Source organism: Saccopteryx bilineata, chromosome 9, assembly GCF_036850765.1.
Source record: "Saccopteryx bilineata isolate mSacBil1 chromosome 9, mSacBil1_pri_phased_curated, whole genome shotgun sequence".
Taxonomy (NCBI): domain Eukaryota; kingdom Metazoa; phylum Chordata; class Mammalia; order Chiroptera; family Emballonuridae; genus Saccopteryx; species Saccopteryx bilineata.
In genome coordinates this window covers 55,428,182-55,455,217 of record NC_089498.1, presented here as the reverse complement: position 1 = coordinate 55,455,217, position 27,036 = coordinate 55,428,182, and positions in this window count along the sequence as shown.

The following is a 27,036-nucleotide window of genomic DNA, read 5'->3' as shown; positions in this document are numbered from 1 at the left end:
GGTCGTATATTAGGTCTTTGATTCATTTTGAATTATTTTTTTGTGCAGGAGGACAAACTGTACTCAAGTTTTATTCTTTTGCATGCAGTTTTCCAATTTTTCCAGCACCATTTATTGAAGAGGTTTTTTTTCTCCATTTTGTGTTCTTGGCTCCTTTGTCAAAGATGATTTGTTCATATATACGTGGTTTTATTTCAGGGCTCTAAATTCTGTTCCCATTGGTCTGTATGTTGTTTTTCTGCCAATACCATGCTGTTTTGATTATTGTGGCTCTGTAGTATAATTTGAAGTCAGATGATGTGATACCTCCAACTTCATTCTTTTTCCTCAGTATTGCTTTGGCCATTTGGATGTTTTATGGTTCCACACAAGCCTGGTAACTTTTTGTTTTATTTACTTTTTTTGTGACAGAGACAGAGAGAGGGAGATATAAGGACATGCAGACAGAAAGGGAGAGAAATGACAAGCATCAGTTCTTCATTGCAGCACCTTAGTTGTTCATTGATGGCTTTCTCAGATGTGCCCTGACCTAGGGGCTACAGCAGATCAAGTGACCTTTTGCTCAAGCTAGTGACCTTGAGGTCAAGATGGTAAGCCTTGCTTAAAGCAGATGAGCCCATGGTCAAGCCAGCGACCTCAGGGACTCAAACCTGGGTCCTCCACATCCCCATCCTATGCTGTATCCACTGCACCACTGCCTGGTCAGGCTGTTTTATTTCTTTAAAAATGACATTTGGATTTTTATGAGGATTGCTTTAATTTTTATATTGCTTCAAGTAAAACGGTCATTTTAACTAGGTTTATTTTTCCAGTCCATGAAAATGGAATATTTTCCCATTTCATATATCTTTTTCAACTTCTTTCAATAATGTTTTATAGTTTTCAGTATATAGGTCCTTCACATTCTTTGTTAAGTTTATTCCTAGATACTTCATTTTTTGTTGTTGTTGCAATTTTAAAAGGAATGGTTGATTTATATTTTAGTTTATTTTTCAAAGTTTTATTGGTGGCATATAGAAAAACAGTAGACTTTTGGATATTGGTTTTGTATTCTTCAACTTTATTGTATTGTTTCTAATAGTTTATTGATGATGTCTTTGGGGTTTTCTATATACAAAATTATGTCATTGTAGAAAGTGATACCTTTACTTCTTTTTTTCCCTATATGGATGCCTTTTATTCCTTTCTCTTGCCTGATTGCTCTGGCTAAAACTTCCAGAACTATGTTGAATCAGAGAGAAGAGAATGGGAAACCTCGTTTTGTTCCTGATTTTAGAGAAAAAACCTTCATTTTTTTCACCATTTAGTATGATATTACCTGATGATTTGTCATATATGCTTTTATTATGTTGAAGTAATTTTCTTCTATTCCAATTTTATTGTTTTAAACATAAAAGGTATTATATCTTATCAAATGCTTTTCTACATCTGTTGATAGAATCATATGTTTTTTTATTTCTTTTTATTTTGTTGATGTGGTGTATTATGTTGATCAATTTCCATATTTTCAATCATCCTTATGGTCCTGGAATAAATCCCACTTGGTCATGGTGTATTATTTTTTTTAATGTGTTATTGTATTAGATTTGCTAGTATTTTGTTTAGGATTTTTGCATCTGTATTCATTAGAGATATTGGTCTATAGTTTTCTTTCTTTGTGTTGTCTTTGCCAGGTTTTGATAGAGGGTTATGTTGTCCTTATAAAATGTGTTGGGAAATATTACTTCTTTTATTTTTTTGGAAGTCTTTGAAAATAATAAGTACTGAATCTTCTTTGAATGTTTGATGGAATTTATTAATTTAACCATCTGGTCCTGAATTTTTGTTTTAGGGGAAGTTTTTGATAGTTGTTTCTATTTTCTCCCTGATTCTATGTCTATTTAGGTTCTCCAATTTTTCTAGGAATTTATCCATTTCCTCTAGGTTGTTGAATTTGGTGGAATATAATCTTTCATAATATTCTACTATGATCTTTTGTATATCTGTGCTGTCTTTGGTAATTTCTCCAGTTTCAATACAGATTTTAATTATATGAGTCCTTCCTCTTTTTTCCTTAGTGAGTCTACCAGTGATTTGCTGATTTTATTAATCTTTTCAAAGAACCAGCTCTTTGTTATATTAATTTTTTCTATAGGATTTTTTGTTCTATATTTCCTTTTATTCTGCTCTAATTTTTAATATATCCTTTCTTCTGCTTACTTTGGATTGCCTTTGTTCCTTTTTCTTCTACTTTCTTAAGATGTAATGTTAGATTGTTTACTTGGGATCTCTCTTGCTTCTTTTTTTTTTTTTTTTTGCATTTTTCTGAAGTTGGAAACGGGGAGGCAGTCAGAGAGACTCCTGCATGCGCCCAACCGGGATCCACCCAGCATGTCCACCAGGGGGCAATGCTCTGCTCATCTGGGGTGTTGCTCTGCCCATCTGGGGCATTGCTCTGCCGCAATCAGAGCCATTCTAGCGCCTGAGGCAGAGGCCACAGAGCCATCCTCAGCACCAGGGCAAACTTTTGCTCCAATGGAGCCTTGGCTGCGGGAGGGGAAGAGAGAGACAGAGAGGAAGAAGAGGGGGAGGGGTGGAAAAGCAGATGGGCTCTTCTTCTGTGTGTCCTGGCTGGGAATCAAACCCAGGACTCCTGCACACCAGGCCGACGCTCTGCCACTGAGCTAACTGGCTAGGGCCTCTCGTTTCTTGATGTAAGCCTGTAATGATATAAACATTCCTCTTATTACTGCTTTTGCTGCATCACTGAAATTTTGATATATCATATTGTGATTTTCATTAGTACGTATATATCTTTTGATTTCTGCTTCTATTTCTTCTTTTATATAGTCATTTTTTTTAGATATATGTTGTTTAATTTCCACATTTTGGGGGGTTTCTTTGCTTCCTTTTCACAGCTGATATTGAATTTCAAAGCCTTATGGTCAGAAAGTATACTTGGTATAATTTCAGTCTTTCTGAATTTGTTGATGTTAGTTTTGTAAGCCAACATCTAGTCTATCCTTGAGAATATTACATGCACACTGGAAAGAAATGTTAATCTGATGTTTTGAGGTGAAATATCCTATAAATGTCCATTTTGTCCATTTAGACCAGATTGTCATTTATAGTCTGTATTTCTTTATTGATTTTCTGTTTGGATGATCTATCTAAATCATCAATGGTGTGTTGAAATCTCCAAGTATGATTGTGTTTTTGTCTGCTTCTATTTTTAGGATAGTTAGTAGATGTCTTATATAATTTGGTGCTCCCTGGTTCAGTCCATATATATTAAGAAGGGTTATATCTTGATACAATGTTCCCTTCATTATTTGAAATGTTGATCTTTGTCCCTGGTTACCTTTGTTGTCTTGAAGTCAGCACTGTCAGATATGAGTATGGCTATATCTGCTTTTCTTTGGATATTATTTGCTCAGAGAATCATTTTCCAACTTTTCCCTTTTAATTTACCTTTTTTCCTTGCAACTTAGATGTGTCTCTTGAAGGCAGCACAAGTTGGTTTTTGCATTTTGATTCAATCTGCTTTACTCTGTACCTCTTTATTGGTGGGTTGAGTCCATTTATCTTTAGGGTAATTACTGACACTTGAGGATTTTCTATAGCCATTTTATGTTTTGTTTTCTGGTAGCTCTACATCATTTTGTTTTTTGTTTTTTTTATTCTTTTTTGTTTCCGTCAGTTGTTTTTATTTGATTGTTTTTCATACCTCTTTCCTCTATTTCTTCTTTTTTAAACTGTGTGTTTCAGTGGTGGCTTTTTTGTGTATGGTTGAGACTAGGTTAAGAAAAAATGTTTATATGTATGAGAATCCTTTGTCATATGAGTGCTTCTGCACTCCATTCTCTTTGCTCCTGCAGATCTATATTCTCTCCCATTTTATGTTATTATTGTCACAGATTATCCTTGTTTTTATTGTGACCTTGTTGGAGCTTTTACTTATAGTTCTGATTTGTTTTGTTCTTTGTATCTGGTCAAATAACCTCCTTGAGTATTTCTTGCAGTGGGGTATTATGTTGAAAACTTTCCTCAGCTTCTGTATGTCTGAAATAGTTTTTATTTCTCCTTCATATTTGAAGGATAACTTTGATGAATATAGTAATCTTGGCTGGTAATTCCTCTCTTTCAGTACTTGGATGGTATGGGTCCTCTCTCTTCTGGCTTGTAGATTTTCGCTGAGAAGTCTGATGATAACCTAATGGTCATTCCTTTGTATATTATGGTTGTCTTTTCCCTAGCTGCCTCAAGTATTCTTTCTTTGTCTTTTATTTTTGACAATTTTATTATGATGTGCCTTGGAATATTTCTGTTTAGGTTGCAATAACTCAGTATACTGTTTGCTTCTTGGATTCAAGGCTCTAACTCTTTTCATAGGTTTGGGAAGTTCTCATTAATTATTTGTTTGTATAGCCTCTCCACTCCCTTATCCCTCTCTTCTTCTGATATGCCCATTATTCTTATATTGCTCTTTCTGATGAAGTTCGATAACTCTTATAGAGCTCTCTCAGTATTTTAATTCATGAGTTTCTCTCCTCTTTTCTCTGTAGTATCTCTAGTTGCCTGTCTTCAGTATCACTGATCTTTTTAATCTATTGGTTTGTTTTATTAGCTAAACTTACTACCTCAGTCTTCAATTCATGTACTGAGTTCTTCATCTCTGTTTTTTTAAGCTTCAGTTTCCTTGGTGAGGTATTCTTTTTGTTAATTAATTTGTTTTCTGAGCTCATTAAGTTGTCTAATCAAGTCTTTTTGCATCTCATTGAGTATTTTAAGAACTTCAATTTTGAATTCTCTATTATTTATCTTCAAGGCTTCCATGTGATTTAATTTTTTTTCTGGAGATTTTCCATTATCTTTCTGAAATACATCTCTGTCTTATGTAGTCAAGGTATTCAATTTATTCTTCTTTGATGGAATTTGAGAGTGGTATTGTAAAGAATCCTAACCAAAAAAAAAAAAAAAGAAAAGAAAAGAAAAGAAAACCCCAAAATTAAAAAAATATAAAAATTCAATATAAAATATAAAAATTTTAAAAAAGGAAAATAAATTTTAGTTTTTAGAAGTTTCTTCTTGTAGATATCTCTGTAGTACAACTTTAAACTCTGTGAAGTTCCAGGGCTGTTTGCTGATATGTTGCTCTGGCAATGATGTAGATGGGTCCATAGTTGCATTGGTGGGTGGGGCACTTCATGAGTGTTTTATGGCTCTAATAAATGCAATATCAGGCTCTGCTCCTTCCCAAGTCTCAACAGACCTGGGGATTGGACATGGAGCACCTCTGTTTATCAGTGGAGAGAGCAGCTCTGAAGAGTAGCTGTGTGGTTTGTCTCTGCCACTCAATACTGTGAAGTGAGGGAGGCAGGATCTGGGAGGACAGGAGTCCACACTTTAGCTATCTCTGTTTCTGCCAAGTGTTGGCTGTAGGCAGACCACAGAAACACTGGACATGACCTTGCACTCTGTCCTTTTTGGTTTATCTGCCCCTCTTTTTTACAGTATCTCCTGGAAGAGAACACCCAGTCACTCTGAGTTTTCTTCTCTGTATCCCCCGGACAAAATTTAGAGAGACTGAGTTTCCCCCCTCCCTATGGCCCAGCAGAGAAAAAATAAACAAACCCACTCACTCCAGGTTTGTTTTCTCTCCTCTCCAAAGCACACCACAATTGCATTTTATCTTACACTCATATTTTCACCCCATACCACCTTTAGTCTATTTGGTGCATGGATCTTTTAGGTGTACCTGTGGATCCAGCTGGTGTGCCTTCATTGCATTATAATCATTCAATTTGTTGAAATTTCAAGGAGAGAGATCAGGAGTATTTTTCACACTGCTATTACTCTGACATCCATATTCTAGACTATCAATACTAAAAATATTGTTAATTTCTTAATGTATTCTGAGAAAAATTTTGATATGCAAATACACTTATTTGTTTCTCTATTTCTCTCTAAAGAGCCTCTTATGGATGTACTTCTGCCTGATGGCTTGTTAAAAGGAAGAAAGGAGAGAAGGAAGAACAGAGATGTCAAAATTTGAAAAATAAATGTCAAATTTGAAGGCCCTGGCCCTGGCCGGTTGGCTCAGCGGTAGAGCGTCGGCCTAGTGTGCGGAGGACCCGGGTTTGATTCCTGGCCAGGGCACACAGGAGAAGCGCCCATTTGCTTCTCCACCCCTCTGCCGCACCTTCCTCTCTGTCTCTCTCTTCCCCTCCCACAGCCAAGGCTCCATTGGAGCAAAGATGGCCCGGGCACTGGGGATGGCTCTGTGGCCTCTGCCTCAGGCACTAGAGTGGCTCTGGTCACAACATGGCGATGCCCAGGATGGGCAGAGCATCGCCCCCTGGTGGGCAGAGCATTGCCCCATGGTGGGCGTGCCAGGTGGATCCCGGTCGGGCGCATGCGGGAATCTGTCTGACTGTCTCTCCCTGTTTCCAGCTTCAGAAAAATGCAAAAAACAAAACAAAAGAAAAAAAAATTAGAAGGCCCTGGCTTTTAATAAGTTGAATGACAGGACACATGTTTTCTTTTTTCAAGATCTTATTGAAGTCATTTTGGTTCAAATTACATATAAAAAGTTAATTCAGGAAGTTGAGCTTCTATTTTACTAAGGAAGCTAATTAGTCAATGTAGGAAATAAATCAAGTCTGAGAATCATTATTTTAATCATTTTTTCATTCTTAAGTTCTCATTAGAAGTTTAATAAAAGTCAACAACTGGGTAAAATATCTTGAACTCTTTTCAAACCTCATATTTTTCAGCTTTTTCTCCTCTGGTTTTAGAGAAAGGCAAAGTTACATTTGAATATTTTATAAATATAGCTCTACATACATATTTCTAATTGAATATAATAAAATAAGCTTGAAGGCTAAATGGCAAATAACTGATTTGTATTTGTACTGAATATTTTGGTTCTTAAAGATCCTTTGATATTCTTAGATACTTTTCATAAATTTATTACTCATGGTAATATAAATTTTAACATAACAGTTATACATGTGACTAAAAAAATTCTAGACATATTTATCATATCTTTTCTAGTGAAATATATCTTCAAATGATAAAAACTAATTATTTCTTCAATTCCTGACATAGTGAATGACATAAAAAATATCTTAAAATAAAATAATCCTAGATTAACTAGAAAATAAAAAGTTATACAGAAGAAAATTCTTGCCTTCTTTAGGAATTCTATTATTTGGCACAACAGAGTTATATTTTTTCAAAACATTTACTACTCTCTATCAAATGAAGGGTGCAAAATAATGCAAAATGGCAAAACCCTTCCCAAGATGCTGTTCAGAGAATAGTAGTGGTAAAAGTTCAGTAGTGGCAAAAGAATAAACTCAGATATAGAATGTGTTTCCTGTCTTTAATATATTTGTCTGAGTGCACAATAAAAGCTAATGCATACAGTCAGTTCAAGAATTGCTATTATTTTAAAGGTCTATCTGGATGTTTGGACCAATCTTCCCACTACCTATCCCACTAGCAATGGAGCAGAAATAATCTGAAGATAATTACCTAGGCACTACATCTAGGGCTTTTTTGTTACTGACTTTTAGGAGAAGAAAAAGGAATAAAACATATTTATGACTCAAATGATCAGTGAGTTACATTTCTCTATGCTTATCAGGAAAAAAAAGAAAGATATACCATGTATGCTTATTTTTATTGTTATTTCTAAGAAGCTGTCTTTGTATGTCTATTTTTATATATGTCCCATATTTTAAAAGATAAAGCCATATACAACATGTTTTCTTATCTGAATTTTTATACTTGATTCTGCTATCAGAGTGATTAATATGGATAGGCACATAGCAAGAAAACTTCTGAAAGTTATGGAGATAAGAATATACTTAGTATTCTTAGAAGCAGATAAATTAAAAGAAAATCTTTTGGTTACGTTTGATATTCATTTCTTTTCATCAGTGCTTCTACTTACAGCAGGTTTACAGAGCTTTTTGTAATAGTTGACATTCACTACTCACTACTTACATGCAAGCCAAAAGGACATCAACCAAGCAGAATATGACTGCTTTGGCTAATTCCATCTATTCCGTTTTTATTTTATTTTTTTTGGTATTGCTTCATTATAGGCAGGCTTCCTTTATTCAGGTGTCATGTTTTATTTCTTTATGGACTTTTGTTTCTAGTTGGCCATTGGGATCATTGGATTTTTAACACTGAAATAAAAATCATCTTCATCTCATGCTAGTTATAACTTACAATACAGACAACCAAATATTAGATATTTTAACTCTAGAATGTTTCATTTCATCTTTGAACATTAACTTTCAGTTTGATCTGAATTACCTTTTGATTCTGTGTCTCCTTTTCCTTGTTATATCCTTCACTCCTAATTCTTTATTAGTTTATGTTGTTTATAAAATGACATCTAGATTCTGCTATACTTATACTGCCCATCACTTAAGGTCACATTAATTGTGCTTCTACTATAGTACTTCTTTCCTATACATTATAGCCTTGACAACAAGAGTACTTATATTATTTTTATCATATATACTCTATAAATAATCTCATATTATAAAGCCTTTGCTATCTAATAGCACTGAGTAATGTATTGATTTATTAATGGATATTATTATTCATTGATTTTTGCATTGTATTAATGTTGTTTCCCCATCTAGATGGCAAGCTTCTGGTGGGATTGGTTATGTTTCTGTGAGAAGAGATAGGTGAAACAAAAATACTTCATAATCCAAATAATTAAAAGTGACCATGCTTTATAAACGTAGTTGTTTAGAAATTACTAAATAACCCATTTAAAGAAATGTTCTCTTATAAGAAGCATACAGAGAGGTTCTTATAAATGTTGCATTTGAAGTTGTTATACTGTGACCAGCAAGTTCCACAAAGACATCAAAATTACAGAAGAATTTCAAAGAAGAGTTTATTATTATTAAGCCAGCTGGCTGTAAGGGGTTTCAGACTCCAAATCATGCAGCCTAGAAGAATTGGGGTACAGAGTTTATGATGGCTAAAGTCACAAGGAATTTTAACAGCTGCAAGCAACAGTTTACAGAAGCAAAACTAGCAGTTAGCTTATCAGGAATCCTAAAGTCAGTCCCTGCTTGCTCAGTTTGGAAGTTCGCACATACAAAAATTGCAAAATGATGATTATTAGAAGGCATATAAAATGTTACAGAATTCAGGTTTCCATGTAAGGGGCTCATGATCCCTTTGTCTAGAGATATACATCACTCTCATGACTCCAAGATGGGAGCATGAGTCAGAGAGTTAGTGTAGGAATTTTTAAATTAAGATACGTAAACATTATTTTTTTAAAGGCTTTTAAGAAAAGAGAAGAGGAAGAGGTTTTCAGATAAGTTTTATCTTCTTTGCTCTGTGTAGCAAGCGGTGCCAGTCCTTCCAGAGAACTACAGGAAGTAGTGAAACTGTGACTAACTGACTCAGTTGTCCGCAAGCTCTGCTCCTTGCATTCTTTTTGTTAGAGGAGGGGTAGGGGATCCGACTTTTCCTCTTTAAAATGGCATCACTAATGCTAACAGTTTTACAGTCTCTTGGCACCTTGTTACAAAGTGATTAGATGTGCAATGCAAGAGTGAGAAGGGAAATGTTTGACATATCACAACAAAATAACATATCTAGAATTTTTAAGCCAGTTTCCTTCTACACATAGTTAACTTCTAAGCATCTTCCAAGAACCAGATTTGATTTGATGTCTTGTTTAAAGCTGTACCTATATTCACAAATATCCATATTTTGACAATTAAAATGTTATTGATCTTGTCACACAAATAATCTACAGATTAACTGTTAAAGAGCTTAACAAAATATTTGGCATTTAATAAGTGCTTAATAAATAATATATTCAATAAATAACAATCACAGATATATTAATTGTTAACTTGGTTATTAATTGTCTTTCTTGGTCTTCATGTGGATTATTTAGAAAGTGTATCTTGCTCTTTTATTGTCCTTTTATTGGGTCTTTGTATATCTCAAAATGTCTTTCTTCTATGAGCACAACAACATATTTTCTTTTTTTTTTTTTTTTTTTTTTAATAAATTTTTATTAATGGTAATGGGATGACATTAAAAAATCAGGGTACATATATTCAAAGAAAACATGTCTAGGTTATTTTGTCATCAAATTATGTTGCAAACCCCTCGCCCAAAGTCAGATTGTCCTCCGTCACCCTCTATCTAGTTCTCTGTGCCCCTCCCCCTCCCCCTAACTCTCTCCCTCCCTCCCTCCCATGTCCTCCCTCCCCCCCCACCCTTGGTAACCACCACACTCTTGTCCATGTCTCTTAGTCTCATTTTTATGTTCCACCAATGTATGGAATCATGTAGTTCTTGTTTTTTTCTGATTTGCTTATTTCACTCCTTATAATGTTATCAAGATCCCACCATTTTGCTGTAAATGATCTGATGTCATCATTTCTTATGGCTGAGTAGTATTCCATAGTGTATATGTGCCACATCTTCTTTATCCAGTCTTCTATTGAAGGGCTTTTTGGTTGTTTCCATGTCTTGGCCACTGTGAACAGTGCTGCAATGAACATGGGGCTACATGTGTCTTCACGTATCAATGTTTCTGAGGTTTTGGGGTATATACCCAGTAGAGGGATTGCTGGGTCATAAGGTAGTTCTATTTGCAGTTTTTTGAGGAACCACCATACTTTCCTCCATAATGGTTGTACTACTTTACAGTCCCACCAACAGTGAATGAGGGTTCCTTTTTCTCCACAGCCTCTCCAACATTTGCTATTACCCGTCTTGTTGATAATAGCTAATCTAACAGGGGTGAGGTGGTATCTCATTGTAGTTTTGATTTGCATTTCTCTAATAACTAATGAAGCTGAGCATCTTTTCATATATCTGTTGGCCATTTGTATCTCTTCCTGGGAGAAGTGTCTGTTCATGTCCTCTTCCCATTTTTTTATTGGATTGCTTGTTTGTTTGTTGTTGAGTTTTATGAGTTCTTTGTAAATTTTGGATATTAGGCCCTTATCTGAGCTGTCGTTTGAGAATATCAGTTCCCATATAGTTGGCTGTCTGTTTATTTTGATATCAGTTTCTCTTGCTGAGCAAAAACTTTTAATTCTGATGTAGTCCCATTCATTTATCTTTGCCTTCACTTCTCTTGCCATTGGAGTCAAGTTCATAAAATGTTCTTTAAAACCCAGGTCCATAATTTTAGTACCTATGTCTTCTATTTTCTAGAAGAGAATTTTAAGCTGAAATGTTTTTTCCTTGTGAGTTCCATAGATATTTGTATTCTGGTGTTTAATGATGCAGCCAGTTTAGGAACCAATCTAATTCTAATACCTTTGGCTGACTTTTCCTCTTGAGTTTCTATTTTGTCAATAACATTTGAAATTTCCAGGAAGATGTGTCTTGTATAACTCACATTTTTTAAAATGTGGTCTTTTAATTGTTTTTTTTTATGCCCTTTCTGTCCTGCTCCTTTTTCCTTTGATTTCTTTAAATCATGGATTGAACATTTCACATCAATTGTCCATCTCATTATTTTTTCTTTACTAATTTATTTTCTTTTTCTTGAAAATTTTGGGAAATTTTACTGTGTTATCTTCTACTTACTAATTATATCCCTCTTCTTACTGCTTTTCATTTCTTTTGTTATTACAATATTTTTTAAACATTCTTGCTTTCATTTGTCATATTATTCATCATGAATTAACATTATTCTTGTAACTAGATTACATGATTATATTGACAAAATTAAACCTTGGTTCTTCTAAGAAAAGTATATCTGGTCAGCCATATAATGTGAGATAAATGTTTTTCAATAGCCATATAGTCCATAGGGTTTCAAAGCCTTACTCTAATATTTTTCTCATCCTCAAAATAACAAGCTGAAATTCCATGTAATATCTGGTAAGTGGATATTGACATCCATAAATTTAAGCACTACAGTATAGTTTATTCTTTATTGAAATTTATATATTATTTACATGTTTTTGTTTTATTTTGTTTTACTTGCCAAATTATATACTAAGTTCATATCTCACAGTTCTATAATATTTTTGGACTCATATGGTCTTTGTTGTATTTCTTAACAATTATATTTAAAGATATATCAGTATTTCTCTTTTGAACTCTTCTTATGAGTAAAGCTGTCATACCTTTCTTCAGGTCCACTTAATAATGGATAATATTATTTTTATTTTGAAATTCTTTACTGAAGATTATTATTTTGTATAATTTTATTTAGAAAATTAAATTGAAAAAGGTGACATTGATCAATGAGTATATACCTATCAGGTAAACATTTCTAAAGCATTTAAACTATTGATTATGTTATATACCCATCATCCAATGTCAAATCATTTTCTGTCATTTGTCTCTTTTACACCCTTCCCCCACTTCCACCCCCATCCCCTTTCCTTACATCCCCCTCCCTTTGGTAACCACTTCAATTTTATCTGTGTCCATGAATCTAAGTTTTATATTCCACCTATATGTGAAATCATCTAGTTCTTAGCTTTTCTGATTTACTTATTTCAGTCAGCATAATGTTCTCAGGTTCCATCCATGTTGTCATAAATGTCACTATGTCATCATTTCTTATGCCTGAGTTTTATTCCATTGTACATATGTACCACATATCCTTTATCCAATCCTCTCTTGAGGGATACTTTGGTTGTTTCAATGTCCTGGCCACTGGGAATAATGCTGCAATGAACATGGGGATGCATGTGCCTTTACGTACCAATGTTTTCAAGCCTTTGGGGTTGAGACCCAATAGAGGGATTACTGGATCATATGGTAGTTCTATTCTTAATTTTTTGAGGATCCACCATTCTTTCTTTCATAATGGTTGTATTAATTTGCTCTCCCACCAGCAGTGAATAAGGGTTTCTTTTCCTCCACAGTCTCTACAATACTTCTTATTACCTATCTATTGCTGATAATTGTCAATTTAACAGATGTGAGGTGGTATCTCATTGTAGTTTTGATTTGCATTTTTCTAATAGCTAGTGAAGATGAGCATCTTTTTATATATCTGTTGGTCATTTGTGTATCCTCTTGGGAGAAGTGTATGTTAAGGTCTTCTCTCCATATTTTAACTGGACTGTTTGCTTGTTTTTTGCTGAGCTTTGTGAGTTCTTTATATGTTTTGGATATTAAACCCTATCGAAGCTATTGTTTGCAAATATCATTTCCTATTTAGTTGGCTGCCTATTTATTTTGTTCTCAGTTTCTTTTGCTGTGCAGAAGCTTTTCAGTTTGATATAGTCCCATTTACTTATTTTTATCTTTAATTCCCTTGCCTTTGAGGTCAAGTTCCTACATTGTTCTCTATGACCAAGGTCCATTATATTAGTACCTATGTTTTCTTCTGTGTAGTTTATTATTTCATATCTTATATTTAGGTCTTTGATCCATTATAAATTAGTTTTTTGCAGGGGGATAAGGTGTAGTCAATTTTCATTCTTTTGTATGTAACTTTTCAATTTTTTCATTACAATTTATTGAAGAGGTATTTCTCCATTGTGTGTTTTTTGCTCCTTTGTCAAAGATGATTTGTTAATATATATGTCTTTGCTTTTTTTCTAGGCTCTCAATTTTGTTCCATTGGTTGGTACATCTGTCTTTCTGCCAAAACCATGCTGTTTTGATTATAGTGGCTCTATGTTATAATTTGAAGTAGGCAGTGTGATACTTGTAGCTTCATTCTCTTTTCTCAGGATTGCTGTGACTATTCGGGATTTATAATGGTTCCATACAGACTTGGTAATTTTTTGTTTATGTCTTTAAAAAATAATATTGGGATTTTGATGGAGATTGCATTAAATTTATATATTGGGCTCATATGGCCCAATATGTTGATTCTTCCAATCCATGAATATGGAATATTTTTCCATTTCATTGTATCTTTTTCAGTTTCTTTCAATACTGTTTTATAGTTTTCAGGATATAAGTCCTTCAAATCCTTTGTTAAATCTATTCCTAGATACTTTATTTTTTGCTGCAATTGTAAAAGGAATTTTATTTCTGAGTTTATATTTCAACCTTTCATCATTGGCATGTGGAAAAGCAATGACATTTTTGTACTGATTTCCCAAAATATATAAAACATCTACTAACTTATCTAAAAATAGAAGCAGACAAGAACACAATTATATTTGAAGATTTCAACTAACCATTGATGGCTTTAGATAGATCATTCAAACCGAAAATCAATAAAGAAATATTGGGCTTAAATGGCACTCTGAACCAAATGGATATAATAGATATTTACAGGACATTTTATCACAAAACTTCAGATTATACATTGTTCTCCAGTGTGCATGAATCATTCTCAAAGACAGACCATATATGTTGGCCCACAAAACTAATATCAACAAATTCAGGAAGACTGAAATTATACCAAGTATATATTCTGACCACAAGGCTTTGAAATTTGAAATCAATTGTGAAAAGTAAATAAATATACCCACAGAAATGTGGAAATTAAACAACATACTTTTTAAAAAGTGACTCTGTCAAAAAAAAATAAAAGCAGAGATCTAAAGATATGTACAGACAAATGAAAATTACAACACAACACATCAAAATTTCTGGGATGCAGCAAAAACAGTAATAAGAATTAAGTTTATATTATTACAAGCTAAGAATTAATAATCACATTGATCTTCCCACTTAAAATACTAAAGACTACATTGAGCTGTGTTTATGCTGTATCTAAGTGTAAGGTATGTTTATCTCAGTACATGACTACTCTTAGCCTAAACAATGTTACCAAGAGCAGTCTTTCTAAAATGAGTTTTTATTCTGCATTAATCAATTGTTTAATAGATGAAGGGTTAAAAAAGATATGACCTTGGCTCAACAGGTTATCTTTTTCTTAATTTTGTTTTAAGACACTTGAGTGTTTTGAAGTTTGGCTATGAAGTGTTTTGCCCTCTCACATAAATATGGTATTTACACATTTTAGTATTAATATTTTTCTGTTACAATAAGTAAGTTTGGCCATTTGTACCATATTCTCTTTGAAATGTTGTAAGGATTATTAAATCAATATATTTATTACATTAAGACCTTATCATATAGTCTCTCAAGTTTATCAGAATTACTTTCTATAATTTAAATCATTACAGATAACTTGTTACAGATTTTAGAGTCGCTGAGGATTCCAATTTGTCATTTTATATGCCAGGATTACTCTTTCATATATGGATTCATTGGGTTACTCATTCATATGTAGGAAAAGAGTTAAAATATCTCTGTACTTTCTTAATTTACTATAGCCATGTCATGGTTGATCTCTAAAATTAGCTACTCAAGACACTTTATAATTCACAACTGTCTGGAGTTTATTTTCTTGCATGAATTATTTCTTTGTGTGTGCAAGTTTGCAACAAGTTTGAATTTTCAACATCATCATTAACATGCATTTGTTAATAAGAAATTACCTGGTATGTCCCTGGCTGGTTGGCTCAGTGGTAGAGCATCGGCCTGGTGTGCAGAAGTCCCAGGTTCGATTCCTGGCCAGGGCACACAGGAAAAGTGCCCATCTGCTTCTCCACCCCTCTCCATCTCCTTCCAGGGATGATCTGGGCGCTGGGGATGGCTCCTTGGCCTCTGCCCCAGGCGCTAGAGTGGCTCTGGTCGCGGCAGAGCGACGCCCCGGAGGGGCAGAGCATTGCCCCCTGGTGGGCGTGCCGGGTGGATCCCGGTCGGGCGCATGCGGGAGTCTGTCTGACTGTCTCTCCCCGTTTCCAGCTTCAGAAAAATACAAAAAAAAAAAAAAAGAAATTACCTGGTATGTGTTAAGGACTTTCACATAAATTAGGTAATTTAAGTCTACTAACAATCCATAAAAGAGACATTATTTCTGCTTCTATGCATGTGAGATGAGTAGACAAAATAATACATGAGTAGTCGAATCAATATTACACAAAGATCTGTCTTACATCAAGGACCATTTCTTGCCAATTTTACTTTGCTGCAGATTAACTGTAGTGGTAGTAAAAAAATATATAAAATTTCTTAGATTTTAAATCATCAGTTCTTCAGTGTGACATGTCATTGATGCATCATACACATCTTGTGTTCTCTTTTATTATATATGGTTTATTGGAAACATCATTTATAACACCTTGTGTTAATTGTACCATATGGAACATATAATAAGATAGATAACATTCTAATGATATTCTCCCAGTACATAAAAATAATTCAAGTCAAGCCAGAATCTGGAAGAAACTGTTTGTAAATTATGCATCTAATAATTACATCTGGCAAGAATTCAGATTATACAAAGAATTCTCAAAACTCAATATAAGAACACAACATAAAAGGAAAATCTCTGATCACACTGACACTCTACACAAAAAGATGTATGGATGAAAAATGATATGAAAAGATGCTCAACATCATTAAGGAAATGCAAATCAAAACCACAATGAAGTTCAACTACTCACATATAGAAAGTCTAAATTAATAAAATAACAAAATGTCCTTAGAAATCTCTTTGGCATGTTTTTTTTTTTTTTTTTTGAAAAATTTTTTTTCTTTTTAAATCTTTTATTTATTTATTTTTTTATTCATTTTAGAGAGGAGAGGGAGAGACAGAGGGAGAGAGAGAGAGGAGAGACAGAGAGAGAGAAGTGGGGAGGAGCTGGAAGCATCAACTCCCATATGTGCCTTGACCAGGCAAGCCCAGGGTTTTGAACCAGTGACCTCAGCATGTCCAGGTCGATGCTTTATCCACTGCGCCACCACAGGTCAGGCCTCTTTGGCATGTTTTAATGATGATATATACACCCAAAATATGACTTTGCCATTCCATTCTTAAATATTTACCTGAAAGAAATTATATGTTTATATAAAAATTAATTTGAATGTTCATATGTTTTATTTTTAATAGCACCAAACTAGAAACAATCTGAATGTCCTCCAGCAGATAAACATAAGAACAAACTGTGAATTGATACAATGACTATTCAACAATAAAGGGGACTAAAATATTGATATATCCAACAATATCCATAATTCTTGAAATAATTAGGCAAATAAAATAAAGCCAGACAAAAATAATAGTACTATGTTTGCTTCAGCATCATATATGCAAAAATCATAGTACATGCTCTATGTTCTCATTGATATATAATTTTAGAAACCAAAACTTAACCCTCCATAACAGAAAAAAAAAATTAGTAATTAGGAATGGAGAGAGCACTAAGGAGGTTAAAAAGGGAGTGGTTACCAAGAGGCATGAGGAAACTTCTGAAGGTGATGATAGTCTCATGGTGTTTACATATGTTAAACTTGTCAAGCTATACACTTTACATACGTGAAATACTTTTGTATGCCAATTAAAACTCCAAAAAAGTTGTTTAAAGAGTATTCATTGTGGACAGCGTTTAAAGAATCAGTGACAATCTATTCCAAGATGTCAATGGAGTAGGCACATGGTCTAACTGCCACCTCCCAGGACCAAACTGGGGTTCTAACTAAAATTAAGAACAATCATCCTGAAAAACCAACTTAGGACTAAGTAAAGAGGTTTATAACTAAGGAGTCACAGAAGCTATATCAAGACTGGTAGGTAGAGTGGAGACATAGAAAAGGGCTACCTTTTTGTGTCTAATGGTGGATGAAGGACCAGAGGGATTCTCAGCTTCAGAGTGTTTTTCCCTGAGAGTTTTGGGTCCTAAGCCCCAGGTAGGGAGCCCCAACCTAGAGCATCAGAGCCTAAAGTGATGCCCACAAAGCATTTGATAGTGAAAGAAATGAGAGTTCTGTCTGCAAGAAAGAAATGGGAGATCTGAGAGATGCAGGCACCCTCTTTAAGGGCCAATGCAGAAAATCTCATTCACAGCCACTTACCTTAAGCTCTGGAAGAGGGAGGACTGAGAACACTAGAAGCATGTAAGGAGAGTATAAAATTGGTGGCTTGTGGATAGACGCAGTAGGGGACTGCAACTGGAAACCCTGTGCTGAATCATTCTCCAATGCTGCAGTCACCATCTTTGTTGAATGGAGCAGACCCCTCTATGAATGATGGCAGCCTGGTGGAAAGCAACTACCCACCGTTAGGAAACTCTTTTGCTGCACCCTGTGTAAGATTGGGCCCTGTGAAAAGTAAGCAGACTTAGTCAGAAAACAGAGGATGTGCATGTGACTTAGTTTTCTGGCACTGTGGCCAAAGCTTTTCTCCAGACTTTCCTAATTTTACCACACATTAAAAGAATTAACTATCCTTCTCAAGCTATACAAAAACTGAAGAGGAAGGAAGACTTCCAAGCTTATTTTATGAGGCAAGCATTTTCCTAATTCCAAAACCAGGGAAAAGTACTACAAAGAAAGGAAACTACAGACCAATATCCTTGATGAAAAATTCTCAACAAAAGTATTAGCAATCAGATCTAGCAATTTATTAGAAAGAACATACCACATGAGCAAGTTGGATTTATTCCAGGGAGGCAAGATTGATACAATATTTAAAAATGAATAAATGTGATTTATTATTTAAATAAAATGAAGGATAAAAATCACATGATCATATCAATAGATGCAGAAAAAGCTTTCAGTAAAATCCTGCTCCCATTTAAAACTCTCAGCAAAGTGGGAATACAGGGAATATACCTCAACATAATAATGGACATATATGATAAACTGCCAGCTAATATCATACTCAGTGGACAAAAATTAAAAGCAATCTCCTTAAGAGCAGAAACAAGACAGGTATGTTCCTTTCACCACTCATATTTAACATAATACTGGCAGTCTTATTCACAACAATCAGACAAGAAGAAGTAAAAGGCATCCAAATTGAAAAAGAAAAAAGAAAACTAATTATTTGCAGATGACATGATAGTGGACATGGAAAACCCTAGATTTTCAACCAAAAAACCACTAGGCCGATACATTAATTCTGAAGGATGGCAAAGTATAAAGTTAATATGCAGAAATTGTCATTTTTATAAACCAATAATAAACTATCAGAAAAAGACATTAGGAAACAACCCCATTCTCTATTGCAACAACAAAAATAAAGTACCTAAGAATAAATTTGACCAAGAAGATAAAAGACTTTTATTCAGAAAATTATAAGACATTGAAAAAGAAATTGGTGAAGAAACAGACAAATGGAAGCATGTAGTGTGTTCAAAATAAGGAGAATTAACATCATTAAAATGTCCATACTCTCCAAAGCAATCTATAAGTTCAATACAATTTCTATTAAAATACTAATGGCATACTTCACAGATCTAGAACTAATATTCTAAAAATTTAGATGGAACCAAGAAAGAATCCTAATACACTCAACAATTTTGAAAATGAGGAAAAAAGTAGGAAACACCACACTTCCTGATATCAAGCTATACTACAAAGCCATTGTAATCCAAATAGCCTGGTACTGGCATAAAAAAAAAAAAGCATGCAGATTAATAGAACAGAACAGAGAACCCAGAAATAAACCCATGCCTTTGTGGTCAGTTAATATTTGACAAAGAAAATAAGAGTATACAATGGAGTAAAAGTTCTTTTAATAAATGATGTTGTGAAAATTAGACAGGTACATGCAAAGAGAAAAATAATAAAACTAGACTACCAATTAGACAATGAAACTAGACAACCATTCACAAAAACGAACTCTTAGGACTACTCTTAGCTTACTAATGTAAGCTGTGATCATAGTAATAAAATTGATTTGAGTGTGTGTCATCAAACCCTTTAAGTCACATAAACTAGTAAATCTCATAATGCTATATCATTTTTGATTTAAATGATGTATAACCAGATTAATCCATTCTATTTATTTTTAGTTATGAAAAAAATTAATTTATTTCCTGATAAAAAATAAGTCTGGAACATAAAATAATCTTAAATATGGGCCTCTACTTATATATTATTAATTTATAACTTCATTAGGCTTAAAACAATATTGATAATTTACTTGTTTTGTGTTTATTTTTAGAATCCTCAAAATGAAAAACTGGCAATCAGCTATATTGACAGATTGATTACTAAAGAAATTATGGCTAGAAAAAAATAATTTGAAAATTTTAAGATTCTTCTTATATGTTACATTTTATTTTAAAACCATTTCTTTTTCAGATTGAGAATTTCTATGGTATCATAAAGTTTAATAACATATAAAAATTCATACTTTGTGCATTACTCTTTCCCTTTATCTGAAGGTACTTTTTCAAAGGGGTATAGCTGGTGAGTTATATAAAATGGAGGTAAAAACCTCTTGAATAGCGATATTTTCTTCAAGATATCTCTTTGTCATCCAACTCTAAAGCTTTGGTGTGAAAGATTCTTTATCCCTTTCATATTGCATAAAGAAAATTCTCTAAATTTAACTAAATTAGATTTCAAGATACTTACACTAAAATCTAAGTATATATATATTATTTATTACATTAAAAGATTCAGTAGAAATTTATTCTAAAATTCCTTTACTTTAGAATAACAATTAAATGTATATGGTAGAAATTCTGAAGGGTCTTGCTTCTATTTGAAAGTACTAATATTTTGAAACACATTTATTTATTTTGTTCCAAAGTTTTTCATTAAATGAAGCTTAAGTGCTTTTTAAATGCTATAGCTTAGTTTCAGAATATCAGCCAGAATAAGTTCAAGAGGGTAACCGTTAGCTTCAGTCTTCCCTGGATGATTATTTGACAGGAAGATAATACTGGATCTAAACAGAAAAAAAAACACTCCCTCTATGGCCTTAAACTCCAATTTAGGAAGTCAAATGTATCAGAGAGGAAGTCCCCTGCCAGCATTATTTGCAGCTGGTTTTCTATGGGTCTCCTTGCATCTCATTACACTAGATTACATATAAAATCAATTAGCCATGAACTACATTCACTACGACTACAACAGAGCTCCCAAGTGCATATTTTGATTAAATGCTTAAATTGACTGTTCATAACTATGGTGACAATATATCCTACTCATTCACTTTCACTTCCATTGTCCTCTCATGGAACTAACTGCCAAGACTACAAGAGCTATTTGTGTTGCTATATTTTCAGTAGGTAGAAGAAAATATCGCTACTTTGGACAGGGTTGCCTTTGAGGACTTGGCTTTACATTTTGACTGTAAAGCAGTAAGTTGGAAATCTTAGTATAATCACTTAAACAACAGATTCTTACCCCATATTATATCTACTAGTACAGTCATGAACAAAACAGAAAGACACCTGCCCTCATAGCACTTAACATTTATGTGATAATGATATTTTTATAATGATATTTTTAAATTTGCATTATTAATGAATTATATCTAATTTCAAAACTTTTTATTTTTTGTGGCTGAGACAGAGAGGGACAGAGAGAGGGACAGATAGGGACAGACAGACCAGAAGACAGAGAGATGAGAAGCATCAATTCTTCATTGCGGCACCTTAGTTGTTCATTGATTGCTTTCTCATATATGCCTTGACGAGGAGGGCCACAGCAGACCAAGTGACCCCTTGCTCATCAAGCCAGCGACCTTGGCCTCAAGCTGGTAAGCCTTGCTCAAACCAGATGCACCTGTGCTCAAGCTGGTGACCTTGGGGTTTTGAACCTGGGTCCTGAGTGTCCCAGTCAAATGCTCTATCCACTGCACCACTGCCTGGTCAGGCTAATTTAGAAACCTTAACTGGGAATATTTCTATTACTTCACACCTTTGAGGAAACAATAGTAAAAATGGTACATTATTTTTAAAACATTGGCTTTAGTACAGATATGTGATAAAAGACCACCACTTAATTAATTTAGATTTTACATGATTCTGATAATCATGTTAATTTTTACAAATGGAGATGTACCCTAATTCATTTCTGTTTTATGTTACTAAAATCCTAGATATGATGGCTCTTCAAGTGGAAATTACCATCTCTATAACTATCCTGGTATTAATTTAATGAATGAACTTGGAAGTTTTTTTTATCAAGAATCCAAATTTGGAAGATAAGAGAAAGAAAGATTTTTTAAATGTGTGTTTGCTAAACAGTGATTGAAGAACTTTATGCTATTTCTATACCCTAATATGTGTGAAGCACCCAAATTATTGTATTAATAAAGAAAAGAAGAGCATACTCTTTAAACTATTAATTCAATAACTCAATACCCATATCTCTGAACTCAAAAAGTAAATTAAATATTGCTTCTGAAAAACTGTATAAAGACCATATTTATATGCCTTCAGGCATAAAACATGCAAAACCACCTTCTTACTTCAATTCTCTCAGAGGGAAGTACAAGTCTATTTGTCACTCCTCTTTAATTTCTGCTGACCCCTCTGAGTTATTCCTCAAAGGGCCCCTGCTACGAAGCTGCTGAGTCCATGAGGAAACCACACTATATTCTTGTTTTACCCTGGAGAAAAACCAAAAGTATCAAAGACCTTTAAAATCATCATAAATCACAGAAAGCTTTTTGTTCGTTTTTAAAACGTGCCCTTTAAAAGTCAGAAAACATGCTGGAAGTCAATGCTGTATTTAAATTCGATTCAGCCTATGTGTTTTTATCTAATCTCAGTGGAACTTTTCTTTCAGATATAAAATATTTTTGGTGAGAGCCTAGAGAATTATTTCTTTTCTTAGATATTATACCTTTAAATTATATACAGAAACATTTAATTTGTACAGGATCAACATGAAGTCAACCCCGTGTTACCTAAGTATGTTTTAAATTCTGTATTTTACCTCATTAAAGACTGAAAGTTTTTGTTTACATGTCATTTAAATTTATTATACATGTATACTTATATACATACATATAGTATATACTACTCTAATTACTTATTTGAAAACATATAATTTAACCTTTTTCCATTCTAATAAAGGGCCGTCTTTGCAAAATTTGATTAATTTACCCATTTTAAACCTATGAGACAGGGAAAGACGTGCCGGTTTATTCCAGGAGCCATGTACACAGCAGTTCGAGGATCTTCACAATGCACGTTCTATTCAATTGTTGTTGGTTGATGGTAATGAGATGTATGGTAAGTAAGATAATATGTAAAATGGGTCTAAAAATACTGAATCAGGATTTAGGGCTTCTAAACAGACATGAATTTATTTCATACATTTGACTTCAGGAAAGGGGTGATCACTGAAGAAGCAAAACTTTAGCTGAATCTCTAATGTTTTCATTGTTTCTTTGTTTTGATTTTTAATGAGATCTGGAGCCTATTTGAAAAATGTTTATATTAAAATATCATGATAGTTATAATATTGATCTGAAAACTTTTTTCAAAGAGTTATTGAAACTATACAATTATAAATTTATAATCAATTTATTAATATTCACTAATAGTTTTATTTAAACATATTAGTTATGTTGGTTATATAATAAAGTATATATTTATTCATAAATAATTTTATAAGTTAAACATTAATATACTTAATTAAATTAAGTCTTATTTTGAAAAGAAAACTGACATTTAATTTTTTCCAGTATCAACTTATATAAATCATGCCTCTTCCATAACACTTCTCTGTTCTAGTTTATTTCACTAAATACTTGTACTACAGTTTTCTGTCTTCATATTTTATTGAATAACACATTTTTAAGAACCAAATAGTTTTTGTTTGAACCCAATCTTTACAGCATTTTTGGTATGCATCATTGAAAAAGCAGTTTAACTTGGTGAGGTTCAGTTCTTTTATGTTAGATGAGGTATAGTAATATCTACCAGGACTTTTTGTTGAACAGCTTTTGATGTAAACATACATATAATATATATTGAAAAATGAGGAGTTATTATGTGCCCAGGCAGTAGCGCAGTGGAGAGCATTGGACTGGGATGTAGAGGACCTAAGTCCAAAACTCTAAGGTTGCTGGCTTGAGTGTGGACTCATCAAGCTTGAGCTCAAAGGTCTCTGGATTGAAGCCCAACATCACTGGCTTGAGCCCAAGGTCACTCACTCTGCTGTAGCCCCCTGGTCAAAGCACTTATGAGAAAGCAGTCAGTGAATAACTAAGGTGCTGCAACAAAGACTTGATGCTTCTCATTTCTCTCCTTCCTGTCTGTCTGTCCCTATCCCTTTCACTGTCTCTGTCACACAAAAAAAAGAAAAATGAGTTAATACTATTTCTGATGAGTGTGCCCATTATAACTGAATACAAACAAAATGCACGCACATATTGTCTGCTCTTTATTTTGCACTTTAATGTACATAAATTTGTTTAAAGTATGTACATTTCAATACAAATTCTTAAAGATCCAGTTATTACAATTGTCAAGTATTAACATGATATTATAATCTGTTTTTTCATCATCACCTGTAATTTTGATGCTAGAATGTAGTTTTAAAATAAAAATAATATTGATTTAGAGTAAAATAATATAAATACATCTTGAGCACTGAATATGTGATAGGCTTGGAGGATAAATTGTCGTCCTAGAGCACCGAGGTCACAGGTTTGATCCTCAGTCAAAGCACATACGAGAAGCAACCAATGAGTGCACCACGACACGGTGCAGCTAAGTGAAATATTGAGTCAATGCTCTTCCCTGTCTCTTCCTTCTCTTCTCTCTCTCTCTCTCTCCCTTCCTCTTTCTCGCTCTTGAATCAATGGAAAACATTTTAAAAGGTTTTATACTTACATTATTTTATCTATAGTTCAGATTTCTATGATATAGGTGCTTGCTATTAACATACACAGTTTAGAAAAGAGAAATCTGAGAAACAGAGAGTTAAGAATAATTTTCCTGAAGACATAACTGTTTTTTTTAACGTCTTAAGAGTTTTATTTTAATTCCCCCAAAACAAAAGCAATAGAATGAGTTACACCAAGATTAATAAAAGTGAAAAATAATCCTGGGTTGATCAGTTAATGTAGGTTCTGACTCTATCCTTACGGAATGTCTGTGTACATGTAAATACCAATAGGCACCAATACCATATACAAGTGATGGGGTTGTATGTTTAGATGGTAAACACTTTGTAAATTATTTTGCCCCAATAATTGCTTGATTATAAGCTCTTTGAGGTAAATATTCAACATCCTACTTGTTTTACCTCTCACATTGTTTATCTCTTACTGAACAAATAAATGCTTCTCAACATACTTTGGTTCCCATATCATTTATTTTCAATTTTTGAAATAAAATTTTAGTTACAGTTGGCACACAATTTTATATTAGTTGAAGGTGTACAGCATAGTGATTAGACATTTATATAACCCATAAGTCTAGTACCATCTGGCAACATACATAGTTATAAAATTCCTTTAAAATTATTAACATAATTCATAAGATACTATTAACAATCACTGCTTTTGAGAAAAGAGCTGATAATAGAAGGGATATGAATGATTTATCAATTAATCAAAATATATGTTCTCTTCAATACATCTCCTCTGAAGTCTGTTTGAATTAAAAATGCATTTATTTCATGCAAACTGGTTTGTATCTGCACATATTTTTATTAAATAGTAATAAGTATTTGTTTCTTGAGATGCTTTACATTTAACAGTGCAAAAAATTATGTTATTAAAATTTTCAATCATATGTTCATCTCAGGAATATAATTCATCAGGCAAAGGTTTTTAACCAGTAACTAAATTGGTTAAAAATCACATGCATCATAACCAAGAGTCAATATCATTAAAGCTTATATTTTTTAAGCAAGAGAGAGAAAGAGAGAAAGAGAGACAGAGAGACAGACAAACAGGAAGGAAAAGAGATGAAAAGCATCAACTCATAGTTGTGACACCTTAGTTGTTCATTTATTACTTTCTCATATGTGTCTTGACCATGGGACTACAGCTGAACCAGTGACCCCTTGCTTAAGCCAGTGACCTTGGGCTCAAGCCAGCAATCTTAGGCTTTAAACCAGCAACTTTTGGGCTCAAGCCAGTGACCATGGGGTCATCTCTATAATCCCACATTCAATCTGGCAACCCCACATTTAATCTGAAGAGCCCATGTTCAAGCTGGTGAGCCCATGCTTAACCCAGATGAGCCTGTGCTCAATCAGACAACCTCGGAGCTTTGAACCTGGATCCTCAATGTCCCATTCCAACACTCTATCCACTGTGCCACCACATGGTCAGGCTAGAGCTTATATTTTTAATATGGTTTATGGATGTTAGATAATTATAAACTTAATCTGTCAGTAGCTATTTTCAGTTGGTGCTAGATTTGAAAATATGTAGGCTGTAAATCAAATAGCTTTTTGTAAATTTGACTATACTATCACATTGAGAACATAAACCAGACATTTTCAAGTCTCTTTCAATAAACAGTGAGATTTCTTACAGCTGTGGCTTTATTATAATAAATCATAAATCATATGAATAAATTACATATTTAAAACTGTAAACATGAATGGATAAGGGACTAAGGTTGTGAAGAGTCTTTATGTAAAACAATATTTTAGAAATTTAGGATGAAATTATATCAGGTACTGTGATTTGCCTTCTAAATATTAAACAGAAGGTCATGTAATATTTTTTTGAATAGTATTTTATATTTTAGTCATTGTAATTAAAAGAAACTGAGCACAGTGACGTTATAATTCCTTAATTTGAATGTTTTCAAATCTGTCCATTGTCTGAAATGTACAGATGACACTTGACTAATAAATAGAGTTTCACTCCATTAACAATTGTTTAAGTGGAGCCAGTTTATATAAGAAATAATAAGAGGGGTTTCTTTATGTTTTAATCACAAAAGTATAAACTCAAGATAATTTACATGGATTATATGTGCCTGACCAGGTGGTGGCTCAGTGGATAGAGCGTCGGACTGGGATGAGGAAGACCCAGGTTCAAGACCCTGAGGTCGTCAGCTTGAGCACAGGCTCATCTGGTTTGAGCAAAAGTTCACCAGCCTGAACCCAAGGTTGCTGGCTTGAGCAAGGGGTTACTCGGTCTGCTGAAGGCCTACAGTGAAGGCACATATGAGAAAGCAATCAATGAACAACTTAGGTGTTGCAATGAAAAACGGATGATTGATGCTTCTCATCTCTCTCTGTTACTGTCTGTCTGTCCCTACCTATCCCTCTCTATGACTCTCTGTCTCTGTAAAAAGAAAAACAAAACAGAACAAAACATGGATT